This window comes from Ranitomeya variabilis, chromosome 6, assembly GCF_051348905.1.
Source record: "Ranitomeya variabilis isolate aRanVar5 chromosome 6, aRanVar5.hap1, whole genome shotgun sequence".
In the NCBI taxonomy this organism is placed as follows: domain Eukaryota; kingdom Metazoa; phylum Chordata; class Amphibia; order Anura; family Dendrobatidae; genus Ranitomeya; species Ranitomeya variabilis.
The window spans coordinates 231,400,853-231,424,577 of NC_135237.1; the positions used below are offsets into that span (position 1 = coordinate 231,400,853).

Genomic DNA, 23,725 nt, shown 5'->3' on the forward strand with positions numbered 1-23,725 from the left:
GGAAGACGGAGCGACGGGCGGCGGTGGAACGGGGACAGGTGAATATCGCAATGCTCACCCTCCCCCGTCATACTCACCCTCCCAGCGCGGTCCCTGGCAGCTTCTCCAATGCGATGCTCTCTCTGGCGCTGGCAGCTTGTTCGGGTGTTCAGTGGTCACTGGTGTACCGCTCATTAAAGTAATGAATATGCGCTCCACCCCTATGGGAGTGGAGTTGCATCCATATTCATTACTTTAATGAGTGGTACCATGTGACCGCTGAACACAGGAACAAGCTGTCGGCGCCAGAGACCATTGCATTGGAGAAGCTGCTAGGGACCGCGCCGGAACGGTGAGTATGATGTGACAGCTGCCACTCCCCCTCCCCCACTGACCCCCTGGGACAATGAGTCGAGTATAAGCCGAGAGGGGAACTTTCAGCCTAAAAAAATGGGCTGAAAATCTCGGCTTATACTCAAGTATATACAGTAATCTTATTAACGAAGCAAGTGTAGCCGACACACCTGAGTACATAATGCTGAGGCAGTGTGGTCAAAGCAGCAAAATAAATGATTGGTTAAGGCTATCGATGACATATTTGTACTTTTAAAATATTAATAAAAACCACACTTGTGTAAGGCTATGTGCACACGCTGCAGATTTTGCTGCGGATCCGCAGCTGCGGGTCCGCAGCAGTTTCCCATGAGTTTACAGTACAATGTAAACCTATGGGAAACAAAAAACGCTGTGCACATGCTGCGGAAAAAAACGTGCGGAAATGCAGCGGTTTACATTCCGCAGCATGTGACGTCTTTCTGCGGATTCCGCAGCGGTTTTACAGCTGCTCCTATAGAAAACCACAGTTGTAAAACCGCAGTGAAATCCGCAGAAAAACCGCGGTAAATCCGCGATAAATCTGCAGCAAAAACGCAGCGTTTTTGCACTGCAGATTTATCAAATCTGCTGCGGAAAAATCTGCAGTGGATCATTCTACGTGTGCACATAGCTTAACTAAGGAAAAATATATTTAACTTTATTTTTCTAAATTGTTGTAAGTTATTTATTTATTTATTTTTATTTCTTTTGACCATAGAAATACCTGCAGAGCAGATTAGAGGATTTGATAGTAGGATCAACCCTCCGTATCCGTATATATGGGCATGCAGGTCATAGGAAACTGAATAAAATTATACCTTTATGGCTAAAATCGAATTACTTATTTCAGAAAAATCCACGTTTCCATTACGTCCCTCAGGACAGCACCATGGAGGACGTCCTTCCTTGACCTATAGCGGGACAGGTTCATAGAGCGGTTAAAAGGACCCTCCCACCTCCACCCTCCAGTGTTTTTCCTGTCCTTACAGGGACGGATGTATGAGAGGTTGCTCCTAGAGCGAAGGTAGCCTGTGGATTCTCTTCCCCCTGTCAAGTGGTCCGTGGCCGACATCTCACTGGGTAGAGGTCCCTCAGCTATCAGTGCTGTACCAGACGGACTCAGAGTTTGGGGGTCTCAACCTTCCCTTTTCCTGGTCAGATGGACCGAGGCCGACTCCTCTTTGAGAGGTTCCTCAGCCAACAGTCAGCCTGTGCAATGGGCTTAGGGGGATCATGTGGCAGGTCCAATCCTTCCCCCTGTCAAGTAGCCCAGGGTGGAAACTCCCCGGTGGGGAGTCCCTCAGCCCCAGAGACCAGTCGAGCGGATGGGCTCCTGGGTAGAGCCGCTTCCTCCCGTTGGGGGCTCTCGACTCGGACGCCTTCTGGAAAAACACCGCTACTTCCGAAAGTCGTGTGGTGGAGAAGGCCATTGCGCTTCCGGTGACGTCAGAAAGGGGCGCCGGCACATAGGATCGGCGTGCGTTCCACGATGGAAAACGGAAGGAGGCACAGGCAGTAATGCAGCATTCCTGACGGGACGCTGCTTCCTTCCACGGTAGGCTCTCGGCGTTACCAGCTCCCCCTGTCTTCTAGCAGGTATGGAGCCAGCACAGATGAGTGCATGGTTTAAATGTTGCATTGATGGCCTGGGCCTCTGGGCTGACTCTAGTCTCATGCCTTTGTGCCAAAGCTGTACCTGGAACCCATTTGCAGCTAGGCCTTGGACCTCTAGGCTATGGTAGGGCCATATGTCCAGGCTACATCTCATGACTGGACTTCAGTTAGTTGCAGGTCTTGTCTGCCCAGAGCCTTATGATTGGGCTTCAGAGTGACTTTTTGGAAGCATGCTTTCTATTTTCCTTTTCAATAAGCAAGTGTTTCACTTTTCTGTGCAACTTAACTACTCCGTCCAGAGGAGGACACAAGGTGTTAATTCAGCACATTGTCTCCATGAAGACTGCCCTCCAGCTGCTGCTCATTAATTAGCCCCTTCGGGTGGAGTCAGTCTGATAAATGAGATGTACTGTTCAGAGTGGAGATTTATCTGGAACTCTGATAGATGGCTCTTTTGCTTAAAAGTGTAAGTCATACTGCTTCTATGCATCATATTGAGTGTCTCCGTGCATAATACTGCATCATAGTGCCTCTATGCATCATATTGAGTGCCTTCCTGCATAATACTGCATCATAGCGCCTCTGCATTATATTGAGTGCCTCCGCGCATAATACTGCATCATAGTGCCTCTATGCATCATATTGAGTGCCTCCGTGCATAATACTGCATCATAGTGCCTCTATGCATCATATTGAGTGCCTCCGTGCATAATACTGCATCATAGCGCCTCTATGCATTATATTGCGTGCCTCTGTGCATGATACTGCATCATAGTGTCTCTATGCATCATACTGAGTACCTCCGTGCATCATACTGCATCAAAGACAGGGATAGTCGGAAGGTGTGCTGCCTACCTGGCGCTCGAGTTCGACACATCGCTGATCGGGTGGACAGATTACTGGGAGGGGCTGGTGAGAACCCAGCGGTCATGGTGCACATTGACACAAATGACAAAGTTAGAGGTAGGTGGAAGGTCCTTAAAGATGATTTCAGGGAATTAGGCTGCAAGCTGAAAGCAAGGACCTCCAACGTGGTATTTTCCGAAATACTGCCTGTACCACGTGCCACGCCAGATAGGCAACGGGAGATTAGGGAGGTTAATAAGTGGCTCAAGAATTGGTGTAGGAAGTAGGGGTTTGGGTTCCTGCAGAACTGGGCCGACTTCTCAGTGGGCTACAGGCTCTACGCTAGGGACGGGTTGCACCTCAATGGGGATGGTGCAGCTGTGCTGGGGGAGAAAATGGCTAGAAGGTTGGAAGAGTGTTTAAACTAGGGATTGGGGGGAGGGTATTCAATTTATAGGAGGGGAAGATAATGCAGATAGAGACCTGTGCACAAATAAGGAAGTTGGGGGTGGCGGTGGCATGGGGGGTGGGGTTAGAACAGTTAATAATTTAAGAAAGAATAGAGGTACAGAGCGGAACATCAAGTGCATGTATACTAATGCCAGAAGCCTCGCCAACAAAACGGACGAATTAGAATTAATGTTGGAGCATAATTATGACATGGTGGGGATATCTGAAACATGGCTGGATGAGAGCCATGACTGGGCGGTTAACCTGCAGGGCTATAGCCTTTTCAGAAATGACCGTACAGATAAGCGAGGGGGAGGAGTGTGTCTGTATGTAAAATCATCTTTAAAACCCATCCGGCGTGATAATATAGGTGAATTTAATGAAAATGTAGAGTCCCTGTGGGTGGAGATAAGGGGAGGGTGAAAAACTAATAAATTACTGATAGGGGTTTGTTATAAATCTCCAAAAATAATGGAAGCAATGGAGAATATCCTCGTAAAGCAAATAGATGAAGCTGCGACTCAAGGAGAAGTCATTATTATGGGGGACTTCAACTACCCTGAAATAGATTGGGGAACAGAAACCTGCAGTTCCAGCAAAGGTAATTGTTTTTTGACAACTATGAGAGACAATTACCTTTCACAACTGGTTCAGGACCCAACAAGAAGGGGGCACTGCTAGACCTAATATTAACAAACAGGCCAGACCGCATATCAAATATAAGTTTTCGTGTATCCTTTTAATAAGATGTGTAGTAGAGGGGTGACAAGGACACTAAACTTCAGGAGGGCAAATTTCCAACGGATGAGAGATGATCTTGGTGCAATTAACTGGGACGATATCCTGAGACATAAAAATACACAAAGAAAATGGGAGATGTTTATTAGCATCCTGGATAGGACCTGTGCACAGTATATACCGTATGGGAATAAACATACTAGAAATAGGAGGAAACCAATATGGCTAAATAGAGCTGTAAGGGGCGCAATAAGTGACAAAAAGAAAGCATTTAGAGAATTAAAGGAAGTAGGTAGTGATGAGGCATTAAATAAATACAGAAAATTAAATAAATTCTGTAAAAAGCAAATCAAGGCAGCAAAAATTGAGACAGAGAGACTCATTGCCAGAGAGAGTAAAAATAATCCCAAAATATTCTTTAACTACATAAATAGTAAGAAACTAAAACATGAAAGTGTTGGCCCCCTTAAAAATAGTCTGGGGGAAATGGTGGATGAGGATGAGGAAAAAGCCAATATGCTAAATGACTTTTTTTCATCAGTATTTACACAAGAAAATCCAATGGCAGACAATATGATCAGTGATAACAAAAATTCCCAATTAAGTGTCACCTGCTTAACCCAGCAGGAAGTACGGCGGCGTCTAAAAATTACTAAAATTGACTTATCTCCGGGCCCGGATGGGATACACCCCCGAGTACTGCAGGAATTAAGTACAGTCATTGATAGACCATTATTTTTAATCTTTAAAGAGTCCATAATAACAGGGTCTGTACCACAGGACTACCGTATAGCAAATGTGGTGCCAATAGTCAAAAAGGGGACAAAAACTGAACTCGGAAATTATAGGCCAGTAAGCTTAACCTCTACTGTGGGTAAAATCCTGGAGGGCATTCTAAGGGATGCTATACTGGAGTATCTGAAGAGGAATAACCTCATGACCCAGTATCAGCACGGGTTTACTAGGGACCGTTCATGTCAGACTAATTTGATCAGCTTCTTTGAAGAGGTAAGTTCCGGACTGGACCTAGGGAACCCAGTAGATGTAGTGTATACAGTGGGGCAAAAAAGTATTTAGTCAGTCAGCAATAGTGCAAGTTCCACCACTTAACCCCTTCCCGACCCATGACGCCTATGTGGCGTCATGGAATGATCGCGTCCCTGCAGATCGGGTGAAAGGGTTAACTCCTATTTTACCTGATCTGCAGGGAGAGGGGGAGTTGTACTTCAGCCCAGGGGGGTGGCTTTGCCCCCACGTGGCTACGATCGCTCTGATTGGCTGTTGAAAGTGCAACAGCCAATCAGAGCAATTTGCAATATTTCACCTATGAAAATGGTGAAATATTGCAATCCAGCCATGGCCGATGCTGCAATAGCATCGGCCATGGCTGGAAATCATGTTCTGCCCCCCCCACCGCCCCCGATCTCCTCCCCAGTCCTCCGTTCTGTCCGGTACACCCCTCCGTCCCCCTGTCCGCTCCCCCGTGCTCCTGTCCGCTCCCCCGTGCTCCTGTCTGCTCCCCCGGTCCTCCGATCCCCCCCCCTGTGCTCCGATCCACCCCCCCACCACCCCCTCATACTTACCGAGCCTCCCGAAGTCGGTCCGTCTTCTCCCTGGGCGCCGCCATCTTTCAAAATGGCGGGCGCATGCGCAGTGCGCCCGCCGAATCTGCCGGCCGGCAAAGTACATTTTGATCGCTGTGGTAGGTTCTATCACAGCGATCAAAATAAAAAAATAATAAATAAACCCCCCCCTTTATCACCCCCATAGGTAGGGACAATAATAAAATAAAGAATATATATATATATATTTTTTCCACTAGGGTTAGGGTTAGAACTAGGGTTAGAACTAGAACTAGGGGTAGGGTTAGGGGTAGGGTTAGGGTTACGGGTAGGGTTAGGGGTAGGGTTAGGGTTATGGCATGTGCACACAGTGCGGATTTGGCCGCGGATCCGCAGCGGATTGGCCACGGATCCGCAGCGGATTGGCCGCGGATCCGCAGCGGATTGGCCGCTGCAAATTCGTAGCAGTTTTCCATCAGGTTTACAGTACCATGTACACCTATGGAAAACCAAATCTGCTGTGCCCATGATGCGGAAAATTCCGTGCAGAAACGCTGCGTTGTATTTTCCGCAGCATGTCAATTCTTTGTGCGGATTCCGCAGCGTTTTACACCTGTTACTCAATAGGTATCCGCAGGTGAAATCCGCACAAAAAAACACTGGAAATCCGCTGTAAATCCGCAGGTAAAACGCAGTGCCTTTTACCTGCAGATTTTTCAAAAATCGTGCGGAAAAATCTCACACGAATCCGCAACGTGGGCACATAGCCTTAGGGTTAGGGTTGGAATTAGAGTTAGGGTTGGAATTAGGGCTAGGGTTGGAAATACGGTTAAGATTAGGCTTGTGGTTAGGGTTACGGATAGGGTTAGGGGTGTGTTGGGGTTACAGTTGTGGTTAGGGTTGGGATTAGGGTTAGGGTTGGGATTAGGGTTAGGATTAGGGTTAGGGTTGGAATTAGGGTTACGGGTGTGTTGGGGTTAGTGTTGTGGTTAGGGGTGTGTTGGGGTTAGGGTTGTGATTAGGGTTATGGCTACAGTTGGGATTAGGATTAGGGGTGTGTTGGGGTTAGTTTTGAAGTTAGAATTGAGGGGTTTCCACTGTTTAGGCACATCAGGGGTCTCCAAACGCAACATGGCGCCACCATTGATTCCAGCTAATCTTGCGTTCAAAAAGTCAAATGGTGCTCCCTCCCTTCTAAGCCCCGACGTGCGCCCAAACAGTGGTGTACCCCCACATTTGAGGTACCAGCGTACTCAGGACAAACTGGGCAACAACTGTTGGGGTCCAATTTCTCCTGTTACCCTTGCAAAAATAAAAAATTACTTGCTAAAACATAATTTTTGAGGAAAGAACAATTATTTTTTATTTTCACGGCTCTGCGTTATTAACTTCTCTGAAGCACTTGGGGGTTGAAAGTGCTCACCACACATCTAGATAAGTTCCTTCGGGGGTCTAGTTTCCAAAATGGGGTCACTTGTGGGGTGTTTCTACTATTTAGGCACATCAGGGGCTCTGCAAATGCAACGTGATGCCCGCAGATCATTCCATCAAAGTCTGCATTTCAAATGTCACTACTTCCCTTCCGAGCCCTGACGTGTGCCCAAACAGTGGTTTACCCCCACATATGAGGTATCAGTGTACTCACAACAAACTGGGCAACAAATATTGGGGTCCAATTTCTCCTGTTACCCTTGTAAAAATAAAAAATTGCTTGCTAAAACATCTTTTTTGAGGAAAGAAAAATGATTTTTTATTTTCACGGCTCTGCATTGTAAACTTCTGTGAAGCTCTTGGGGGTTGAACGTGCTCACCACACATCTAGATAAGTTCCTTGGGGGGTCTAGTTTCCAAAATGGGGTCACTTTTGGGGGGTTTCTACTGTATAGGCATATCAGGGGCTCTGCAAACGTAGCATGATGCCCGCAGACCATTCCATCAAAGTCTGCATTCCAAAACGTCACTACTTCCCTTCCGAGCCCCGGCATGTGCCCAAACAGTGGTTTACCCCCACATATGGGGTATCAGCGTACTCAGGAGAAACTGGACAACAACTTTTGGGGTCAAATTTCTCCTGTTACCCTTGCAAAAATAAAAAATTCTGGGCTAAAAAAATATTTTTGAGGAAAGGAAACACATTTATTATTTTCACGGCTCTGCGTTATAAACTTCTGTGAAGCAGTTGGGGGTTCAAAGTGCTCACCACACATCTAGATAAGTTCCCTTTGGGGTCTAGTTTCCAAAATGGAGTCACTTGTGGGGAGTTCCTACTGTTTAGGCACATCAGGGGCTCTGCAAACGCAACCGGACTCCCGCAGAGCATTCCATCAAAGTCTGCATTTCAAAACGTCACTACTTCCCTTCCAAACCCCGACGTGTGCCAAAACAGTGGTTTACCCCCACATATGGGGTATCAGCGTACTCAGGAGAAACTGGACAACAACTTTTGGGGTCCAATTTCTCCTATTACCCTTGGGAAAATAAAAAATTGTGGGCTAAAAAATCATTTTTGAGAAAAGAAAAATTATTTTTTATTTTCATGGCTCTGCGTTATAAACTTCTGTGAAGCACTTGGGGGTTCAAAGTGCTCACCACACATCTAGATTAGTTCCTTGGGAGGTCTAGTTTCCAAAATGGGGTCACTTGTGCGGGAGCTCCAATGTTTAGGCACACAGGGGCTCTCCAATCGCGACATGGTGTCCGCTAATGATTGGAGCTAATTTTCCATTCAAAAAGCCAAATGGCGTGCCTTCCCTTCCGAGCCCTGCCGTGCGCCCAAACAGTGGTTTACCCCCACATATGGGGTATCATCGTACTCAGGACAAACTGGACAACAACATTTGGGGTCCAATTTCTCCTATTACCCTTGGGAAAATAAAAATTCTGGGCTAAAAATCATTTTTGAGGAAAGAAAAATTATTTTTTATTTTGACGGCTCTGCGTTATAAACTTCTGTGAAGCACTTGGGGGTTATAAGTGCTCACTATGCATCTAGAGAAGTTCCTTGGGGGGTCTAGTTTCCAAAATGGGGTCACTTGTGGAGGCGCTCCAATGTTTAGGCACACAGGGGCTTTCCAAACGCGACATGGTGTCCGCTAACGATGGAGATAATTTTTCATTCAAAAAGTCAAATGGCGCTCCTTCCCTTCCGAGCCTTACCATGTGCCCAAACAGTGGTTTACCCCCACATGTGAGGTATCGGTGTACTCAGGAGAAATTGCCCAACAAAATTTAGGATCCATTTTATCCTGTTGCCCATGTGAAAATGAAAAAATTGAGGCTAAAATAATTTTTTTGTGAAAAAAAAAAGTACTTTTTCATTTTTACGGATCAATTTGTGAAGCACTTGGGGGTTTAAAGTGCTCACTATGCTTCTAGATAAGTTCCTTGGGGGGTCTAGTTTCCAAAATGGGGTCACTTGTCGGGGAGCTGCAATGTTTAGGCACACGGGGGCTCTCCAAACGCGACATGGTGTCCGCTAAAGAGTGGAGCCAATTTTTCATTGAAAAAGTCAAATGGCGCTCCTTCCCTTCCGAGCCCTGCCGTGCGCCCAAACAGTGGTTTACCCCCACATATGAGGTATCAGCGTACTCAGGACAAATTGGACAACAACGTCCGTGGTCCAGTTTCTCCTTTTACCCTTGGGAAAATAAAAAATTGTTGCTAAAAGATCATTTTTGTGACTAAAAAGTTAAATGTTCATTTTTTACTTCCATGTTGCTTCTGCTGCTGTGAAACACCTGAAGGGTTAATAAACTTCTTGAATGTGGTTTTGAGCACCTTGAGGGGTGCAGTTTTTAGAATGGTGTCACTTTTGGGTATTTTCAGCGATATAGAACCCTCAAACTGACTTCAAATGTGAGGTGGTCCCTAAAAAAAATGGTTTTGTAAATTTTGTTGTAAAAATGAGAAATCACTGGTCAAATTTTAACCCTTATAACTTCCTAGCAAAAAAAAAATTTGTTTCCAAAATTGTGCTGATGTAAAGTAGACATATGGGAAATGTTATTTATTAACTATTTTGTGTCACATAACTCTCTGGTTTAACAGAATAAAAATTCAAAATGTGAAAATTGACAAATTTTCAAAATTTTTGCCAAATTTCCGTTTTTTTCACAAATAAACTCAGAAATTATCGACCTAAATTTACCACTAACATGAAGCCCAATATGTCACGAAAAAACAATCTCAGAATCGCTAGGATCCGTTGAAGCGTTCCTGAGTTATTACCTCATAAAGGGACACTGGTCAGAATTGCAAAAAACGGCAAGGTCATGAAGGGGTTAAAAAGATGAGAGGTGTCTGTAATTTACATCATAGGTAGACCTCAACTATGGGAGACAAACTGAGAAACAAAAATCCAGAAAATCACATTGTCTGTTTTTTTATCATTTGATTTGCATATTATGGTGGAAAATAAGTATTTGGTCAGAAACAAAATTTCATCTCAATACTTTGTAATACATCCTTTGTTGGCAATGACAGAGGTCAAACGTTTTCTGTAAGTCTTCACAAGGTTGCCACACACTGTTGTTGGTATGTTGGCCCATTCTTCCATGCAGATCTCCTCTAGAGCAGTGATGTTTTTGGCTTTTCGCTTGGCAAAATGGACTTTCATCTCCCTCCAAAGGTTTTCTATAGGGTTGAGATCTGGAGACTGGCTAGGCCACTCCAGGACCTTGAAATGCTTCTTACGAAGCCACTCCTTTGTTGCCCTGGCGGTGTGCTTTGGATCATTGTCATGTTGAAAGACCCAGCCATGTTTCATCTTCAATGCCCTTGCTGATGGAAGGAGGTTTGCACTCAAAATCTCACGATACATGGCCCCATTCATTCTTTCATGTACCCGGATCAGTCGTCCTGGCCCCTTTGCAGAGAAACAGCCCCAAAGCATGATGTTTTCACCACCATGCTTTACAGTAGGTATGGTGTTTGATGGATGCAACTCAGTATTCTTTTTCCTCCAAACACGACAAGTTGTGTTTCTACCAAACAGTTCCAGTTTGGTTTCATCAGATCATAGGACATTCTCCCAAAACTCCGCTGGATCATCCAAATGCTCTCTAGCAAACTTAAGACGGGCCCGGACATGTACTGGCTTAAGCAGTGGGACACGTCTGGCACTGCAGGATCTGAGTCCATGGTGGCGTAGTGTGTTACTTATGGTAGGCCTTGTTACATTGGTCCCAGCTCTCTGCAGTTCATTCACTAGGTCCCCCCGCGTGGTTCTGGGATTTTTGCTCACCGTTCTTGTGATCATTCTGACCCCACGGGGTGGGATTTTGCGTGGAGCCCCAGATCGAGGGAGATTATCAGTGGTCTTGAATGTCTTCCATTTTCTAATTATTGCTCCCACTGTTGATTTCTTCAGTCCAAGCTGGTTGGCTATTGCAGATTCAGTCTTCCCAGCCTGGTGCAGGGCTACAATTTTGTTTCTAGTGTCCTTTGACAGCTCTTTGGTCTTCACCATAGTGGAGTTTGGAGTCAGACTGTTTGAGGGTGTGCACAGGTGTCTTTTTATACTGATAACAAGTTTAAACAGGTGCCATTACTACAGGTAATGAGTGGAGGAAAGAGGAGACTCTTAAAGAAGAAGTTACAGGTCTGTGAGAGCCAGAAATCTTGATTGTTTGTTTCTGACCAAATACTTATTTTCCACCATAATATGCAAATAAAATGATAAAAAAACAGACAATGTGATTTTCTTGCTTTTTGTTTCCCAGTTTGTCTCCCATAGTTGAGGTCTACCTATGATGTAAATTACAGACGCCTCTCATCTTTTTAAGTGGTGGAACTTGCACTATTGCTGACTGACTAAATACTTTTTTGCCCCACTGTATGTACTTTTCAAAAGCTTTTGATACGGTGCCACACAAAAGGTTGATACATAAAATGAGAATAATGGGGATAGGGGAAAATATGTGCAAGTGGGTTGAGAGCTGGCTCAGGGATAGGAAACAAAGGGTGGTTATTAATGGAGCACACTCGGACTGGGTCACGGTTAGCAGTGGGGTACCAACCACAGGGGCCAGAAGCTCGGGCTGATAAATGGCAAATGAGCTTTAATGGGGATTTATGTAAGGTCATGCACTTGGGTAGAAGCAAGTGCAGTGAATATTCATTAGCGGCTCCCCGCCCACCTATCAGCTGAGCGGTGAGCGGGGAGCAGCAAATGAATACTGCACTTAAGCAGCGACACACATTTTCCCCAGCACTGATTCTGGGGAGAATCTGTGTGTCCGGGGGAGGAGGCAGCAGCAGCAGGGGCCAGGAGATCGCTGCATACCTGCCTGTGCTCGACGCTGAGCTTTCTGTGGTGCACAAGGAGGACCTGTGTGATGTCAGAAGTGGGCGGGCTGGAGCATCACATGGCAGCTCAGAGCCCTCCCTCTTCTGACATCATCATAGGTCCTTCAGACTCCCACCTAGAATCTGCAGCTTCTTCTTATGTCCTGCGCGTGCGCTGTGGAAAGGCAACGAGAGAGGGCTCTGTGTGTGCAGCCATGGGATGCTCCAGCTTTTACCTCACCACAGGCTGGCTCCCGCAATTAAGAGGTTAGTCTTTACAAAACACAATAAAGCAGTCTGCCACTCCTTTGGTGAACTATAACTCCCAGCATGTCATAGGATCTGCAGGACATGCTGGGAGTTATTATTCTCCCATGGGATTTTATAGCAGCACTCCAGTGTTATTTTGCAGTGCTGGAGTGGTGCTTTCAATATAAGCCCTGTGCCCCCATTCTTATACTCACCCTCCAGTGTCTTCTGTCATGATCTCAATGGCAAGAGATCATAGCATCAGCATATAGAGGAACTAGCTCTTGGAAGATGGAAACTGAGCTGACCATGAACTAAACCTAACGCACAACTAGCAGTGGCCGGGTAGCATGCCTACGTTGATTCTAGATGCCCAGCACCAGCCGGAGGACTAAATAATGCTAGCAGAGGAAAATATAAGTCCTAGCTCACCTCTAGAGAAATACCCCGAAAGGAGACAGAGGCCCCCCACATGTATTGGCGGTGAATTAAGATGAAATAACAAACGTAGTATGAAAATAGGCTTAGCAAATTTGAGGTCCACTTACTACATAGCAGAAGACAGAAAGGACACTTTCATGGTCAGCTGAAAACCCTATCAAAACACCATCCAGAAATTACTTTAAAACTCTGGCATTAACTCATAACACCAGAGTGGCAATTCCTGTTCACAAGAGCTTTCCAGACACAGTAACGAAACTACAGCTGTGAACTGGAACAAAAATGCAAAAACAAACATGGACAAGAGTCCAACTTATCTAGTAGTTGTCTAGGAGCAGGAACAAGCACAGAGAGGCTTCTGATAACATTGTTGACCGGCAAGCAACTAACAGAGCAGCAAGGTTATATAGCGACTCCCACATCTTGATGGGAACAGGTGAACAGAGAAGATGAAGACACCAGTTCAATTCCACCAGTAGCCACCGGGGGAGCCCAGAATCCAAATTCACAACAGTACCCCCCCCTCAAGGAGGGGGCACCGAACCCTCACCAGAACCACCAGGGCGATCAGGATGGGCCCTATGAAAGGCACGAACCAGATCTGAGGCATGAACATCAGATGCATTCACCCAAGAATTATCCTCCTGGCCGTATCCCTTCCACTTGACCAGATACTGGAGTCTCCGTCTGGAAACACGAGAGTCTAAGATTTTCTCCACAACGTACTCCAACTCACCCTCAACCAACACCGGAGCAGGAGGCTCAACGGAAGGCACAACCGGTACCTCATACCTGCGCAATAATGACCGATGAAAAACGTTATGAATAGAAAAGGATGCAGGGAGGTCCAAACGGAAGGAAACAGGGTTAAGAATCTCCAATATCTTATACGGGCCGATGAACCGAGGCTTAAACTTAGGAGAAGAGACCCTCATAGGGACAAAACGAGAAGACAACCACACCAAATCCCCAACACAAAGCCGAGGACCAACACGACGGTGGCGGTTGGCAAAAAGCTGAGTCTTCTCCTGGGACAACCTCAAATTGTCCACCACCTGCCCCCAGATCCGATGCAATCTCTCCACCACAGCATCCACTCCAGGACAATCCGAAGATTCCACCTGACCAGAGGAAAATCGAGGATGAAACCCCGAATTACAGAAAAACGGGGACACCAAAGTGGCAGAGCTGGCCCGATTATTGAGAGCGAACTCCGCCAATGGCAAAAAAGCAACCCAATCATCCTGGTCAGCAGACACAAAACACCTCAGATATGTCTCCAGGGTCTGATTAATCCGCTCGGTCTGGCCATTCGTCTGAGGATGGAAAGCGGACGAAAAAGATAAATCTATGCCCATCCTAGCACAGAATGCCCGCCAAAATCTAGACACGAATTGGGTCCCTCTGTCAGAAACGATATTCTCAGGAATACCATGCAAACGAACAACATTTTGAAAAAACAGAGGAACCAACTCGGAAGAAGAAGGCAACTTGGGCAGAGGAACCAAATGGACCATCTTAGAGAAACGGTCACACACCACCCAGATGACAGACATCTTCTGAGAAACAGGCAGATCTGAAATAAAATCCATCGAGATGTGCGTCCAAGGCCTCTTAGGAATAGGCAAGGGCAACAACAATCCACTAGCCCGAGAACAACAAGGCTTGGCCCGAGCACAAACGTCACAAGACTGCACAAAGCCTCGCACATCTCGTGACAGGGAAGGCCACCAGAAGGACCTTGCCACCAAATCCCTGGTACCAAAAATGCCAGGATGACCTGCCAACGCAGAAGAATGAACCTCAGAGATGACTCTACTGGTCCAATCATCAGGAACAAACAGTTTATCAGGTGGGCAACGATCAGGTCTATCCGCCTGAAACTCCTGCAAGGCCCGCCGCAGGTCTGGAGAAACGGCTGACAATACCACTCCATCCTTAAGGATACCTGTGGGCTCAGAGTTACCAGGCGAGTCAGGCTCAAAACTCCTAGAAAGGGCATCCGCCTTAACATTCTTAGAACCCGGTAGGTATGACACCACAAAATTAAACCGAGAGAAAAATAATGACCAGCGCGCCTGTCTAGGATTCAGGCGCCTGGCGGTCTCAAGATAAATCAAATTTTTGTGGTCAGTCAATACCACCACCTGATGTCTGGCCCCCTCAAGCCAATGGCGCCACTCCTCAAAAGCCCACTTCATGGCCAAAAGCTCCCGATTCCCAACATCATAATTCCGCTCAGCGGGCGAAAATTTACGGGAAAAGAAGGCACAAGGCCTCATCACGGAGCAGTCAGAACTTTTCTGCGACAACACTGCCCCAGCTCCGATCTCAGAAGCGTCGACCTCAACCTGAAAAGGTAGAGCAACATCAGGCTGACGCAACACAGGGGCAGAGGAAAAACGGCGCTTAAGCTCCCGAAAGGCCTCCACAGCATCAGGGGACCAATCAGCAACATCAGCACCCTTCTTAGTCAAATCGGTCAATGGCTTAGCAATATCCGAAAAACCAGCAATAAATCGACGATAAAAGTTAGCAAAGCCCAAAAATTTCTGAAGACTCTTAAGAGAAGAGGGCTGCGTCCAATCACAAATAGCTTGAACCTTGACAGGATCCATTTCAATGGAAGAGGGGGAAAAAATATATCCCAAAAAGGAAATCCTCTGTACCCCAAAAACACACTTAGAACCCTTCACACACAAAGAATTAGACCGCAAAACCTGAAAAACCCTCCTGACTTGCTGGACATGAGAGTCCCAGTCATCCGAAAAAATCAGAATATCATCCAGATACACAATCATAAATTTATCCAAATAATCGCGAAAAATATCATGCATAAAGGACTGGAAAACTGACGGAGCATTTGAAAGACCAAAAGGCATCACTAAATACTCAAAGTGGCCCTCGGGCGTATTAAATGCGGTTTTCCACTCATCCCCCTGCCTGATTCGCACCAAATTATACGCCCCACGAAGGTCAATCTTAGAGAACCACTTGGCCCCCTTTATGCGAGCAAACAAATCAGTCAGCAACGGCAATGGGTATTGATATTTAACAGTGATTTTATTCAAAAGCCGATAATCAATACATGGTCTCAAAGAGCCGTCTTTCTTTGACACAAAGAAAAAACCGGCTCCTAAGGGAGATGACGATGGACGAATATGTCCCTTTTCCAAGGACTCCTTTATATATTCACGCATAGCAGCATGTTCAGGCACAGACAGATTAAATAAACGACCCTTTGGGTATTTACTACCCGGGATTAAATCTATGGCACAATCGCACTCTCGGTGCGGAGGTAACGAACCAAGCTTGGATTCTTCAAAGACGTCACGATAGTCAGACAGGAACTCAGGAATTGCAGAGGGAATAGATGATGAAATGGAAACCACAGGTACATCCCCATGAGCCCCCTTACATCCCCAGCTCAACACAGACATAGCTCTCCAGTCGAGGACTGGGTTGTGAGATTGCAGCCAAGGCAATCCTAGCACCAAATCATCATGTAGATTATACAGCACCAGAAAGCGAATAATCTCCTGGTGATCCGGATTAATACGCATAGTTACTTGTGTCCAGTATTGTGGTTTATTATTAGCCAATGGGGTGGAGTCAATCCCCTTCAGAGGAATAGGAGTCTCCAAAGGCTCTAAATCATACCCACAGCGTTTGGCAAAGGACCAATCCATAAGACTCAAAGCGGCGCCAGAGTCGACATAGGCGTCCGTGGTAATAGATGACAAAGAGCAAATCAGGGTCACAGATAGAATAAACTTAGACGGTAAGGTGCAAATGGAAACAGATTTACCAAGCTTTTTAGTGCGCTTAGAGCATGCTGATATAACATGAGTAGAATCACCACAATAGAAACACAACCCATTTTTCCGTCTAAAATTCTGCCGCTCGCTTCGGGACAGAATTCTATCACACTGCATACTCTCTGGCGATTTCTCAGTGGACACCGCCAGATGGTGCACTGGTTTGCGCTCCCGCAAACGCCTATCGATCTGAATAGCCATTGTCATGGACTCATTCAGACCCGCAGGCACAGGGAACCCCACCATAACATCCTTAATGGCATCAGAGAGACCCTCTCTGAAAGTCGCCGCCAGGGCGCACTCATTCCACTGAGTAAGCACAGACCATTTACGGAATCTTTGGCAGTAAATTTCCGCTTCATCTTGCCCCTGAGATAGGGACATCAAAGTTTTTTCTGCCTGAAGCTCCAAATGAGGTTCGTCATAAAGCAACCCCAAGGCCAGAAAAAAGGCATCCACATTGAGCAACGCAGGATCCCCTGGTGTCAATGAAAAAGCCCAGTCTTGAGGGTCGCCCCGGAGCAAGGAAATCACAATCCTGACCTGCTGTGCAGGATCTCCGGCAGAGCGAGATTTCAGGGACAAAAATAATTTGCAATTATTTCGAAAATTCTGAAACCCAGATCTATTCCCCGAGAAAAATTCCGGCAAAGGAATTCTCGGCTCAGATACAGGTGCATGACAAACAAAATCTTGCAAATTTTGTACCTTCGTGGCGAGATTATTCAAACCTGCAGTTACACTCTGAAGATCCATTACAAACAGGTGGACACAGAGCCATTCAAAGGAGAGGAAAAAAAAAAAAATTTCAGCAGACTACTTATTTCTCTCCTTTCTCAGCCAAGGATTTTAACCCTTTAGTGTGCCGGTCAAACTGTCATGATCTCAATGGCAAGAGATCATAGCATCAGCATATAGAGGAACTAGCTCTTGGAAGATGGAAACTGAGCTGACCATGAACTAAACCTAACGCACAACTAGCAGTGGCCGGGTAGCATGCCTACGTTGATTCTAGATGCCCAGCACCAGCCGGAGGACTAAATAATGCTAGCAGAGGAAAATATAAGTCCTAGCTCACCTCTAGAGAAATACCCCGAAAGGAGACAGAGGCCCCCCACATGTATTGGCGGTGAATTAAGATGAAATAACAAACGTAGTATGAAAATAGGCTTAGCAAATTTGAGGTCCACTTACTACATAGCAGAAGACAGAAAGGACACTTTCATGGTCAGCTGAAAACCCTATCAAAACACCATCCAGAAATTACTTTAAAACTCTGGCATTAACTCATAACACCAGAGTGGCAATTCCTGTTCACAAGAGCTTTCCAGACACAGTAACGAAACTACAGCTGTGAACTGGAACAAAAATGCAAAAACAAACATGGACAAGAGTCCAACTTATCTAGTAGTTGTCTAGGAGCAGGAACAAGCACAGAGAGGCTTCTGATAACATTGTTGACCGGCAAGCAACTAACAGAGCAGCAAGGTTATATAGCGACTCCCACATCTTGATGGGAACAGGTGAACAGAGAAGATGAAGACACCAGTTCAATTCCACCAGTAGCCACCGGGGGAGCCCAGAATCCAAATTCACAACAGTCTTCATATAGTTCTTCACAGACACCACACTGGTCCCGCAGCTTCCAACATAATAACATACTATTATATGTAATAACACCACATATAATAGTATGTTATTTATGTTATTAAATATGTTACCACATTTTTTTTGCTTCAAATATTTTTTTCCCTATTTTCCACCTCTAAAACCTGGGTGCGCCTTATAGTCCAGTGCGTCCTATAGTCCGAAAAATACGGTATGTGCTTAATTCTAAAACTCTGGGCAAAACCGTCAATGAAAAAGACCTGGGTGTATGGGTGGATGACAAACTCATATTCAGTGGCCAGTGTCAGGCAGCTGCTACAAAGGCAAATAAAATAATGGGATGTATTAAAAAAGGCATAGATGCTCATGAGGAGAACATAATTTTACCTCTATACAAGTCACTAGTTCGACCACACTTAGAATAATGTGCACAGTTCTGGTCTCCGGTGTATAAGAAAGACATAGCTGAACTAGTGCGGGTGCAGAGAAGAGCGACCAAGGTTATTAGAGAACTGGGGGGTCTGCAATACCAAGATAGGTTATTACACTTGGGGCTGTTTAGTTTGGAAAAGCGAAGACTAAGGGGTGATCTTATTTTAATGTATAAATATATGAGGGGACAGTACAAAGACCTTTCTGATGATCTTTTTAATCATAGACCTGAGACAGGGACAAGGGGGCATCCTCTACGTCTGGAGGAAAGAAGGTTTAAGCATAACAGACGCGGATTCTTTACTGTAAGAGCAGTGAGACTATGGAACTCTCTGCCGTATGATGTTGTAATGAGTGATTCATTACTTAAATTTAAGAGGGGACTGGATACCTTTCTTGAAAAGTATAATGTTACAGGGTATATACACTAGATTCCTTGATAGGGCATTGATCCAGGGAACTAGTCTGACTGCCGTATGTGGAGTCGGGAAGGAATTTTTTTCCCCAATGTGGAGCTTACTCTGGATCAACATGTTAGGGCATGTTAGGTTAGGCTATGGGTTGAACTAGATGGACTTAAAGTCTTGCTTCAACCTTAATAACTATATAAAACAGATAATACTACCTCTATGCATCATATTGAGTGCCTCTGTGCATGATACTGCAGCATAGTGCCTCTATGCATCATATTGAGTGCCTCTGTGGCATCATACGGTTTCAGATTACCTTTGTGCATCATATTACTTCATAGTTTCTTTATGCATCAAAACGCTTCATAAGTTGCTTCATGTATCACATTGCATCTTATTGCTTCATGGTTCCTATATGCATCATGGTTCCTATATGCATCATAGTGCTTCATATTGCCTTTGTGCATCATATTGCTGCATGGTTCCTGTATGCATCAGAGTGCTTCATATTGCCTTTCTGCATCTTATTGCATCATATTGCTTCATGGTTCCTATATGCATCATAGCGCTTCATAGTGACTTCATGTATCCTATTGCATCATATTGCTTCATGGTTCCTATATGCATCATAGTTCTTCATTGTTCCTATATGCATCATAGTGCTTCATATTGTCTTTCTGCATCATATTGCTTAATGGTTCCTATATGCATCATAGCGCTTCATATTGCCTTTGTGCATTATATTACAAAATTTTGCTTCATAGCTCCTACATGCATCAGAGTGCTTCATTGTTCCTATATGCACCATAGCGCTTCATAGTTACTTCATGCATCATATTGCATCGTATTGAATCAGATTAATTAATAGTGCCTTTGGACATCATATTGCATTATATTGCTTCATAGTTCCTATATGCATCATATTGCATCATAGGGTTTTGGTGCCCTTTGCCTCAGGGGGTATCATTAGTGTGTCGGGCTTGGTGCCTTTTTCGCCTCTGGCTGTGAGCCACTGGGTCAGACCTTCTGTCTGGTGCCTTGTTGTGTGGCCGCACATTGTACCATCGGCCTACCACTTCACATTTTTGTCTTGGGCCTCAACTCTGGATATGGAGTCCTTGTGTTTAGGACCCCGATCCAGCTTCTGTTACTTCATTCTTTACAACAGGGCTTAGTCAAGCAAACAGATATGCTTGAATTGGCTTAGTAAAATCTGCATTTCTTCTGTTTGGAACAGATCTCTAAGGTAGGTCCTACTTTGAGTGCTAAAGGCAAGTCTATTACATAATTAGCTTTAAAAGATGACATATGTCATTTTGGTACATCCTATAAAAGGACATACTGCTGTCCTGGGAGCAGAAAATCCCATGAGTTGAAAGAAAGGATTCCTTCCGCCTCGGAATGCTTTGCCCTAAGATATTAGGACCATCTACAATTTGCATAGTTTTAGGGGCACCCTCAAAACACATTTGTTCAGAGCGGCCAATCACGTTCCCTAATCAGTCATTTTATGTTTGTGTGTGTGTGTAGCCCAGTCACTATCTCCATCTATCCCCACCCCCTGAAGATGGCTGTGCCATCATTGTAAATAAAACATTGTTGATACACACCTGTACTTTGTATCTTCCCTGCCTCATTGTAGATTGTAAGCTCTCAGGAGCAGGGTGGTTTTTATTTTGCTTTAATTATTATATAAATAAAAGTTTATTATTATTGTTGTTATTATTATTAATCCTTCCCAAACTCCACATTCGGCAATCAGATAGACAGATTCTTGTCCCATAAGTCTGTTGCGTTTTGTTTACCACGGACATCAGCACTGCCTTTTGTACCTTGTGGTGAAGCAGCAGCACTGTGTCGTGTGGCAGAGGATCCCATACTCGCGGCTCTTACAGCAGTCACGGCTCCTGAGATAAATGAAACTGTATCCAGGGCTCTTACTGTTAAGACTCCATAGTTTCACTGCCTCACAGTAGATAATCTCCCTCTGTGATGAGGAAGAAACCTACTTTTTCTCTAGCCATTGAATATGGTTACTCCCACAATGGCTGTCTTGAGTGTAAAAAGATTCCTGAGAAGATTGCCTCTTGGGATATGTATGTGCGTAATATGCATATATGGACAAATAAGTTGACATACTTATAATGTCTGGACTAATGACTCGTAGAAATGCAGTTTCGAATAATTTCAAGTGTCGGAAGATTTTTTACTAGCACCACCACCACCTTCATTCCGAGTCCGGATTGCCTGTGTCTAACATCAAGTAAAACAGGACGTTTCTCTTTCAGCGCTTCTAATGAGAAGCCCGACGTTGGTAATGGCAGGAGATATTACCTGCCGGATGGTGTATTCCTTAGTTTCAATAATATATAACCCTTACTTGGGGTTAGACATCTAAGGATTTGGAATAGACGTGATCTCCTGGATGAGTAATGTGCGTACATCCCAATGCTGTGCCATTATCCATGTACTAACTGTTACTGGTTTGATCTTCCCGCAGTCCAGGGCCTCTGTCCTGCAGGTCTCCTTGTAGTACGGTAAGCTGGTCTGTAACCAAGACTTAACCTGAGCCCAGAAGGTCCGATGAAGGAACAGTCCTGGGTTATAAGCCCATGCAGCGTATTATTGGTCGGTACAGTCCTCATTGTGTGGTGGCTGTGACTCTCACTATATTTTGCTGGGCAATAAGGTTTTCTAACCCTATTCTGGGGCTGTGATGTCTTTAAGTATCTATCACAAGATATAACTTGCTGTGGTTCATTATTGGTATTGGAGTACAATGGGTGTATCTCACTCTTAATTACTTATTTCAGAAAAATCCACATTTTTCTTTTATGTAAAAGAGCTGTTGGACTATGGGACAGAGACTGATATGCTTGAGAAACTGTCTCCAGGTCTTATCTATATATATATATATTCTTGTCTAAGGGGTACTTCCATCTTTCTGTCGGCAACTTCCGTCACAGAAATCCTGCGTAGCTGATTGGTCTCGCCAGCTGCCTGTCATGGCTGCCGCGACCAATCAGCGACGGGCAGAGTCCGATTAGTCCCTCCCTACTCCCCCACAGTCAGTGCCCGGCGCCCGCTCCATACTCCCCGCAGTCAGTGCCCGACGCCTGCTCCATACTCCCCTCACCGCTCACACAGGGTTAATCCCAGCGGTAACGTACCGTGCTGTGCCCCGGGTAACGTTACCGCTGCTATTAACACTGTGTCCCCAACTTTTTACTATTGATGCTGCCTATGCAGCATCAATAGTAAAAAAATCTAATGTTAAAAATAATAATTAAAAAAAAAACCTGCTATACTCACCCTCCGTAGTCCGACGATGCGTTCGCGCCTTCTGCCAGCTTCCGGTCCTAGAGATGCATTGCGAAATTACCCAGAAGACTTAGCGGTCTCGCGAGACCGCTAAGTCTTCTGGGTAATTTCGCAATGCATCCTGGGAACAGAAGATGGCGGCAGCCGCGCGCACATCGCTAGAGCGCCGTTGGATCCCAGGGGGTGAGTATGTACCGTATTTTCCGCTTTGTAAGATGCACTTTATTTCCCCCAAATTTGGGGGGGAAATGGGGGTTCGTCTTACAAAGCGGATATACCGCTTACCATTACAGTCTGGGATGAGGGGGTGTCCACCGCCCGCCACCGCTGCCTCCCGCCACCGCGGTTGTCCACTGCTGCCCCGGGTGATGCAGGAGGCTCCGGTGCTGCGGGGGGCTCTGGCAACATTTTGTGAAAGACCAGAGCCCCCCGGCAGTTCGTCCATGCGTTCCTGTATGACTGACTCCGGGAAAATGGCCGCCGGAATCTCGGGAGATGAGATTTCAGCGCTGAGATCTCATCTCTCGAGATTCCGGCGGCCATTTTCCCGGAGTCAGTCATACAGGAACGCATGGACGAACTGCCGGGGGGCTCTGGCCTTTCACAAAATGTCGGCAGAGCCCCCCGCAGCACCGGAAACAGCCCTGCAGCACCGGAGACAGCCCTGCAGCACCGGAGCCCCCCTGCAGCACTGGAGTCCCCTGCAGACCCCCTCATCCCAGCCTGAAGCACAGGAGCCCCCCTGAAGCACAGGAGCCCCCCTGCGGACCCCCTCATCCCAGCCTGCAGCACCGGAGCCCCCCTGAAGCACCGGAGCCCCCCTGCAGACCCCCTCATCCGAGCCTGCAGCACAGGAGCCCCCCTGCAGACCCCCTCATCCCAGCCTGCAGCAATGCTCCACTCCTGACTCCAGCAACGACCCTGGGACCCTGATCCACCGCAGCCACAACCCCTGGTAAGTAATAAGACGCATGGATTATAAGACGCCCCACCAATTTATTAAAAAAAGTTTTTTTCCTATTTTTCTCCTCAAAATTTGGGGTGCGTCTTATAATCCGGAGCGTCTTACAAAGCGAAAAATACGGTAACTACTTTTTATTTTAATTCTTTTTTTTTTTTTTTAAACAGGGATATGGTGCCCACACTGCTAAATACTGCGTGGGCTGCGTTATATACTACATGGCTGCTATATACTACGTGGGCAATACTATATACTTCATGGCTGCTATATACTATGTGGGCAGTACTATATACTACATGGCTGCTATATACTACGTGGGCAGTACTATATACTACATGGCTGCTATATACTACGTGGACAGTACTATATACAGTACTACATGGCTGCTATATACTATAGCAGCCACATACTATATAGCACAGGCCACGTACTATTTGTCTGCTATATACTACATGGCTCCTATATACTACGTGACCTGTGCTATATACTATGTGGCTGCTATATACATACATATTCTAGAATACCCGATGCGTTAGAATCGGGCCACCATCTAGTTTTAAATAAAAGGGAAGTTACCAGTGTGAGGCACGTAACTAACACAAAATAGTACAACTGAGCTTTGTCTCACAACAAAAA

At 45.6% G+C, this 23,725-nt stretch overlaps 1 protein-coding gene across 7 annotated transcripts in view; it reads left to right on the forward strand.

Annotated features, from left to right (window-relative positions):
* The window catches only part of ERP44 (endoplasmic reticulum protein 44), a 367,040-nt gene that overhangs the window by 168,086 nt on the left and 175,229 nt on the right, over nucleotides 1-23,725 (forward strand). The window lies entirely within an intron of this gene.